The following is an 8,604-nucleotide window of genomic DNA, read 5'->3' as shown; positions in this document are numbered from 1 at the left end:
TAGGCTACCCCAGACCAGGACTCTCACACTCTGGTGTGCGTCAGAATCCTCCAGGAGGCGTTTTGAGGCTGCAGGTGCCAGTCCAACCCAGACCCATGTCTATAATACTGACTCAATGAAAGGGGATTACTGAACATAGTTTTGCATGTCCACATAGTGTAACCCTATGCAGCCATTACAAATGGAGGTATAGATTTATGTTTATTAATAAGGAAAAATCCTAATGAATTGAGTAAAGTCAGGTTATAAATGGTCAATTTGCTCAGGCGGTGACCTAGGCTGTGGGGGGACAATCTCAGAACAGGATTCAGAGCATGTGCAGATAATGCTGCTGGGAGGATGACTGCAGAAGGAAGCACCTAAGAGCAGATAAAATTTCTTTGCAAGGTTTTCCCTGAGGAAGAGGCCCTTCCACAGGAGGAAGGTCAAGTCTGGTCTATTTTTGTACCGGCGTTTCAAGTGCTCAGCGGACTTATTTCCTGCGGTCCCCAGGAATCCAGCAGCAGGCTTCAGGAGGATGTTGGTGATAGGGAGCAGGAACTTCATGAGAATCAATAATTATCTCTATATTTGCCTCACTTTTTTTTCTATAAAAATAATCTAGTGGAAAAACACTTGCTTTAGAAGAGCAAAGTTCATTGCGACAGAGAGCAGAATGGGACATGGAAGTAAGTCTCTTAGTGTGTGACAGCATCCTTAGGCCATGACTTTACAGGCTGAAGACGGATCTGTTCACTCATTCCCTTCCCTCCCTCATTCATTCAACAGACAGGTGAGCAATTCCTTTGTGCCAGGCAGCGCTTAGGGACTGAGGAGAAGGTGGTGACTAAACATGGCCCTCCGGGAACTGACAGTCTAGTGAGGGAGATAGACATCAAACAAGTAAATACATGGGTGGATATTTAATGAATAACAAATGATGGGACGTGTTGGAAAGGAAGAGAACAGGAAGCAACAAAACAAAATAATGAAGGCAGAGGGGGGACAGAACTCAGGTCAGGAGGTGAGGGTAGACTGAGGAGGTGGTGCATCAGCTGCCCTCTGAAAGGCGAGTAGGAGCCAAGGCAGTAGACCGTGTTAGGGAAAGGCATTGCTGGAAGGCGAGCAATTTGTATGAAGGCAGCGTGTGGAGAAGACCACCCTGGGTCAAGGATCCCAGGGAAGACAGCAGTGGCTGGTATGCAGTGGGCAAAGGGAGGGAGTGGCAGGAAGGAAGGCCAGACCAGACGGTGTCTTGTAGGCCACAGTAAGGGTTCATGAAAATGGAAAGGCCCAGCAGGTTTTGAAAGAGGGAGTGGCCAATCTGCTGTAGGCTTCTTAAAAATCCCTCTGGCTTTGTGTATAGAAATGATCAGAGGAGCCAAGAACAAAAGAGGGGGCCGTTTCAGAAGTTCAGACAGGAGCGGATGGTGAGCTGCACAGGGTGGATAATAAGTACCTAAATTTGCTAACTCTACTAGAGTCGAAGGGCTCAATATTGAGAGGTTAGAGACACTTAGACTTGTTAAAAGGGCTGGGACTAGGGTGAGATGAGGGAGGTACTTGCTTCAGGTGTAAAATTTACTCAGAAATGGTATTTCAATGCAATATTTTTAAAAAGTCAAATTTCATGCGGAAAAAAAAAACAACCCATGATGAAAAAATATCAAATTAAAAAAAAAAAAAGACAGGATCAGTAACAGTGCTGGGCCAAGTCAAACAATGAGCCTGAGCTAAAAGGAAAAATATCAGTAGTAGGCATTGTGTCTTTATTCAGAACTCTCCTCACTCTTGTCCTTGGCTAGCTGACCCTCCCCACCTGTAAAATGAAGAGGCCACCATATAACCCTCTGCTCTGAACACAGAAATTATGGAAAGAAAGCTGATGACATAAATCACCACAAGCCCCTGGTGATTTAGACATTATCTTTTCTCCTTATTCTGGAGAGTCTGAAATAGAAGGTGCATAAGAGTTGCTCCATAAATATTTCTGATGATAATGTTAATGGCTAGCATTTTCCATGTTCTTAATATGTCAGATACTTTGCCAAGAACTGTTAAATACGATGATTTCGTTTGATCCTCACAGCAGGTATACTATTACCCCTATTTTACTATGCCTGGCATATCCTTGAGTAACATTTAGTAAATATAGGAAGAAAGAAAGGATGGATAAAGAGAGGGGGAAGTGGCAGGCCTCACACTATTCCTTCTCCCCACTCTATGGATAACCAGTGATTCCGACCCCCTCCTTTGGTAAACACAATTCTCAGACAAACACTATTCACCAAACTGAAAAGGATCTGCAGAAAAGGGAAACTAACCTTAATTATTTCCCTTTTCCATAGGGATTAATTTTTGGTAAATTACTTTTTAAAAACCCAACAGCTTTTTGAGAACAGACTTTTTAAATTCATTTGTTCCCAATTATTTATCGAGCAATTACTATGTGTCGGGCACAGATCTAGGTGGTGACATATAATGTGAGCAAAACAAACCTGATTTGGGTCCTCGTGAGGCTTACCGATGTGTGTGTGTGTGTGTGTGTGTGTGTGTGTGTGTGTGTAGTGTTGTGGAGCGAGACAAACAGTAACAAGTAAACAAACACATAAGTAGAATCATAAACGTTAAACAAGATACAATTTGGGTCTGAGGTAGAGGATGGGGAAATGATGAGAACTATCCTAGATAGAGTGGGTCCGACATAGACTCAGGGAAGCTCATCATAGTCACGCTGCTGAAAATTCAGTGCTAAACATTTTTGAACATCAAATCAATTAAACTCCCTACAGAATGTGAAATTTCACAACTCCGATGGAGGGCAATTTTGAAGTACAATACCTATGTATTTATTTAATGAACAGACCTATAGAAAAGTGATTTACATCCCTGAGGGTTCAAGAATACAGCACCACGAAAAACATTAGGAAATGTCCTGCCTTCTGTCTGCCCTACCCCACGGGCCCATCTAAATGTCTAGGTTTATCAAATTCCAGAGGAGCCCTCTGAAGTAAGGAGGAGCCCAGGAATGCAGAATCTTTAAAAGCTGAGAGCAGTTATGTGCAAAAGCATGGCTGAAGTCACCCTGACATGTCTCCTGACTTTTGTTGCCTAATCTGCTTTCGAAGGCCAATAACGTACAAATTCGCCATTTTTTAAACAACCCCACCCAATACAGTGGTGCTTTGATATAAAAGACATGAGAGAGGAGGAGTGGACAGTGGGGAATATAAATGGCTTGGAAAGGTCAGTGAGAAGAAAGAAATAAACCAGGAGGGAAATCACGAGGAGTTGAAACCATGTTTGGAGCACCCTGCCAAAACCAAGGAAAACTCCCTTGAGAGGCCAAGTTTGACAGATGAGCGTGCTGCCATGGTTATCGGCACCTACCAATCCCAGTGATTTTTCTGGTAAGTGTCATCTTGTCTGCAATGTGTACCACCCTGGAGATGCTAGGGCAGGGGTGGGCAAACTTTTTGACTCGAGGGCCACAATGGGTTCTTAAACTGGACTGGAGGGCCGGAACAAAAGCATGAATGGAGTGTTTGTGTGAACTAATACATGTTAACACTGTTGCTGGTGAAGGAGCGGCCCGCGGGCCATAGTTTGCCCACGGCTGTGCTAGATGCCCAAGGCAGATTTATTTCTTATTTAGCTTCTTGGATACAAGGTTTCAGCTCATCCCTTATCAAACACCATCTCCTTCCCATAAACCCACCTGGTTCCTGCCTACAGCTGGGTTGTGTGCGGAGCCGTGTGTGGACTACCAGTGACATGGCCACGGGACCACGTGAGCCATCGGGCATGCAGAAACAGGGCAAACAGTGCGGATGGGAGAATGGCCGCTTTTGGACTTTTCATGTGAGATCAGAGAGAGTTGGCAAGTAAAGCCTCTAAAATTAGCCAGAGTCCTTAAAAAGAAAAAATGTGAAAGGAAGCAAGGTTTATACTAGTCTAATGTAGACGCCCCAGAAACTAGTCACTAGAAGACTGGCTCTGGGGCAGGTGACTGTTTTCTTCCTGCCCTTTGGCTGTGGCTCTCACTGGGTCCCTCTGCAACCCTGGGCCCTGCCCCGCTGGAGTCCTGCTCTGCGTGCTGCTAAATGCCTCTGCAAGACTGTGGCTCCCAGGCCGAAGCGGGGCCTCTGGGCCCACTTTCAAGAACCAGAATAGACTCTGACATGTGAAATGAGCTCTGTGGAGTTTACATTCCTTCTTTGTATCCAAGCACCTTAAAACCCGAAACCGCACACCAGGACTGCTAACCATTCTTCCAGAGACGCCTGGATATCATCCGTCTGGCAGAAATGTGAGTTCTGTCCTCTTTGTTTTTTAATGTTTTGGTGAGCCTGGGGCTCCTGGAAATGGGGCCGCCCTACAGAGGGCGACACAACAACCTGATGTCTCAGGGCCGAGGGTTTCATTCGCAGCTAAATCACAGATTTGCCCAGCCTCTCGGCTGACAGTTCTCTCAGCTGGAGCAAAGGGAACGTGTGCATCTACCCGTATGCCAGAAGGAGCAGCAAATACAAAATGATTATAAAGCGCTTAATGTAGTGTCTACACAACAGGCACCCGCAGATGCTTGTTTACTCACATAAAATGCTTTGTAAAAGCCCAATTGCTATCAAAACATCAATATTCAACACACTGATACTTCAACAACAATTCCTTCTATTTCCCAGACACTCTCAGTATGTAGGGGCCTTCCTGGGCCTGCCTTGTTCTTTCCTCATGCCCGTGACCACATCAGTACTCGTAGCAGCTTCCTTTGACAGATGAGGCCGCAGAGGGTCAGAAACATTAAATGACTTGCCTGGTCACACAAGGAGTTAATGAAACAGCAGAAGCCAAAACCCAGGTCTATGACTCTCAGGTTGTGAGAACTTGCCTTTTTCATGGTGTTTCCAACCTAGTAGGACCGTTCACATAGTACCCCCACCACCACCACCTCCAGTGGTCTCTGGCCTGGCCCCAGCTCTTTAATGATCAGTGGCAAGTGACTCTAGTGTGACAAAGGTCAAGATGGACTCGGGTGACACTGGGTCATTCAGGGGGAAGCAAGAGAGTGGCAATCAAGAGGTCACTGTACGGCTGTGAAAGAGGATGGTTGTGTGCCAAGGTAGGAACATGCAGACTCCATTCAACAACAACAATATCTCCTTTAGAACACCGTCAACAGGACTGTGTGAGTTATGGAGGCTGGTGGGGCAAAACGCAGAGAGAAGCTAAGGATTACTCAGTCCAGTGGACTTTCTCTTCTCTTTCCCACATTCCTTGCCAATTAAAATCATGGACTCCAGAGTCAGAAAACCCTCCCTTTAGATCTCGGCTCTAACATTCACTTTGCTGTGTACCTTAGGGAAATGGTTGAAGTTCTCTGTGCCGCTGGTCCTGAGCTGCAGAGTGGGGGCTGAGAAAGCAAAGGCCTCAAGTTCAGTTCAGGGCAGCATCTCTGTTCTGGTCACTACACGATGGGACATTGAACCAGCTAGGGTAGGTGACTGAATAGAAAATCTTACTCTATTCATTTACCTCCCAGCCTAAAGACAAACAAACAAAAAAACCAGAGGAAGAAATTTAAAAAAAAAGCAATGTCTAATTAACAGAATTTATTTGAGAATTAAAGTAATGTATGAGACACATAGTAAATGTTGGAGAAAAGGCTACTATCTCATTATTTATGGGCATATTTTATTATTTCTGGTATGTCCAAAGCGGGCTATTGGGAAACATATAGAACAGCAAGCTCTTGGCATTTTCAGAGAGATAACAAACACATACTTCAAAAGACTGAGTTTGGAGAAGCCAACATTTCTGGGTCAGGAGATAAGAAAAATATGAAAGACCCAGCAAACTGACCATCTTCCTATGAGCTGAAAGGTCTGCCGACTCCAAGAAAGAAATGTCCTTGCTGAGCTGGTTCTGGAGATTGTAACTTGGACAACAGATTCAAAGGATTGTTGGAGACACATCAGTAAGAAAGGTTGGGAGAAGGGGCGAGCGCTGCTAGCGCCTCTGCAGAATCACTTTGCATTTGGCTCGACTCTCTGCAGCCCCTCGTCCCGCCCAGAGACCACTAGGCTACACCCACACTTTCGGCAGAGCGCCTCTGCAGAATCACTTTGCATTTGGCTCGAGGCCCTGAGGCAGGAAGCATCGGTCTGCAGGAAGGATATTTCCATTAAGATGTGTGCAGCTCTTCAGGATGGCGGAGAGCCTGCAGGACGCTCTGGAACGGGGGTGGGGGTGGGGGGGGTGAGCATTAAAGTTCAGACAGAACAGAGCACGCACACCACTGCCAGGGAGTGCACCATTTTCCCTCAGAGTGGAGGCTGTTTTCCCTAAGCACTTGGAAGAATTCCTGACTTCGGATTGAACAATGCTGGACTGGGAGAAGTGCTTTGGGAGCAGATAAGCCAGACTGCAGAGAATTAAAGATGCAGAATCAAGGGAGGAAATTCAGGGTATTAGAGGAGAGCCTTAGGGGTGGCAGTTGTCTGCTCAGATTTTCTGCTCTTCATTACGGGGTGTGAGAGCTAAGGGTAGGAGAGCTGCTGGGTGCTACAGTTGGATTATAACCACCCCCGCTCCTGCCAGCTACTTGGCCCAGGCTTCTATGTCCCTCTTTTCTGAAGCATGTCTTGATGAATTTCATATGGCCAGAGTGTAAACTCCTTCAAGGCAGACACTGTGATTTCTGCTACAGGTCCAGAATCCCTTTATCTGAAAAACCTTGGGGGTAGGTCTATTTTCGAATCAGAATTTTGGAGATTTTAGAAAGGCAGTATGGTACACATATTGTATATTATGGAACAACTCCAGTGAGGTTTGGGACAGTGTGCTATAATCAATCAAACATGTTACTAATTCTGCACTGGATTATAGAAATATGAACACAAAGTGGAATACAGATTTTAGTCGGAGGAGACTTTGGGTCATGTTTTGCCACAATTTGAGTTAGGGAAGAACTTCTAGTGTTCAGAGCCTTTTGCATATTATAATTGTGGACTAGGGATTTCAGGCCTTCCTTTTTCCTTTTCTTTCTTTTCTTTTTTAAGTTTCCAGGACATCTGCAGGATTCTACCCATGGCAGGTACTGAATAAAAGTTGTTGGCATTCTAGAGTATGGCATCTTGATCTCCCTCAAATAATATTTGATTCTGGAAGCCAGGGCACAGTTTGTCAGTGACTTGGGATTCTTTAGAATTAAAAGGGTCTGAAATTAAAGAACAGACAAGAAAGACTATTGAAGCCTAGGTTCTCTGTCATCCTGGACAGTAACACACAAAACATGATGAAATATCGTTTTTCCTAGTATATCCTAGTTAGCACCCAAGCAAATGAGAAGAGACCATCATTACATATAAGTGATAATGAAAATTTCTAACCTATACATAGAAAATGATATTTTTTAAATATTGCCAAAATATTACTCAACGTTTAAAATCAAGTCTGTTCAATCCAAAATGAATAGTGCAGATTGACAAAACTAAACAAAATGATACGTGGGGTATGGTAACCAAACTACCATCTATGGAATGCTTACAGGTTTTCAAGTATAGGGCTCAGCACTTTTTGTGTATTATCACTTAACAATTAAAGCAATTCTGTGCAATAGCTGCTGTTATGAAATCTCATTCTGCAGATGAGGAAACCGAGACTGTAAAACTGAGTAATTTGCTAGCAAGTGTCTGGCCAGGACTCAAAGCCAAGTTCAGTAGTATGTTGGTAAACCAGCTACCAGAGGAAATAAAGAAGGGGGGTGGTAGAGGAGGGTAGGGAGAATAACAGAAGGGAAAGAAAGGATAGAAATAGAGAAGGGGAAAAAAAGCCCTGATTTGTTGTATTTTCCAAATTTTGTGGTGTAAATAGTCTCACCAGGGCTGATATCAAGCTACTAATGGTTTAACAACTGGCTCGCAAAAATTCCTGAATATTTAATCATTGGCTTTTACAAACTTGCACACCACTATCAAGCCCATCCCAGGCCACATCCATGGTTTACTGCCAGCTTTGGAAGATGAGATTTCAGCTCGGGGAATAGAACTGGCTTGGGGACAGCACGCTGAGATGCTATCCCAGGCCAGTCAGCCATGGTATGTTCCTACCTCAGACCTGGTACAGATTACGGAGGGTGGAGTAGAGGAAAAAGAGAAAGAAGAACACACTGTCGCCCCCTCTTCAGGCAGACTTTGCTTCACCAGAGGGGTGTAAAGTGGGTGGGTCCCTGCCAGTCTGGCACTCCCTGGCAAAAACAGTAAGACCAGACCACACAGACATTCTCTGGGTCAGGTAAGAAGGTTAGACTTGAGACCAAAAGTCTGAAATCTTCCTTTAGATTCTTAATTTCCATAATACTTCTTTTGAAGATGTAAGGAAGTGTCTTCTACAAGATGGGAACCAGGGTTGGGCCTATTTTTAACGGAGGATGGGATATTCTAGCCTAAGTTTAACCCAATTAAAATGCATTTAGGCTCTTGGCTTAGTTTTTCTATTAATACCTGAGGATTAAGTCTCCTGATAACATGCTTTCACTAGGACCCTGAGAAGGAACTGGCCTGGTATTCAGTCACCCACAGGACACTGATTCTGTGCAGGCATTTGCTAAGTGCTGGGTCTAGG

At 44.6% G+C, this 8,604-nt stretch overlaps 1 protein-coding gene across 4 annotated transcripts in view; it reads left to right on the top strand.

Annotated features, from left to right (window-relative positions):
* Positions 1-8,604, top strand: part of FGF1 (fibroblast growth factor 1) — a 95,112-nt gene that overhangs the window by 50,205 nt on the left and 36,303 nt on the right. The window contains exon 1 of one of the 4 annotated variants that reach the window (XM_006776991.2): positions 4,026-4,288. The exons of the other annotated variants lie outside the window; for them this stretch is intronic. The gene's annotated coding sequence lies outside the window, so the exon portion shown is untranslated. Of the gene's footprint in view, positions 1-4,025; positions 4,289-8,604 lie in introns of those variants that run through there. 4 annotated transcript variants of the gene reach the window in all.

The sequence above is a fragment of the Myotis davidii genome, unplaced genomic scaffold (assembly GCF_000327345.1).
Source record: "Myotis davidii unplaced genomic scaffold, ASM32734v1 scaffold89, whole genome shotgun sequence".
NCBI classification, from domain to species: Eukaryota; Metazoa; Chordata; class Mammalia; order Chiroptera; family Vespertilionidae; genus Myotis; species Myotis davidii.
Note: the sequence above shows the minus strand (reverse complement) of the source record. Positions and strands in the feature narration are given on the sequence as shown.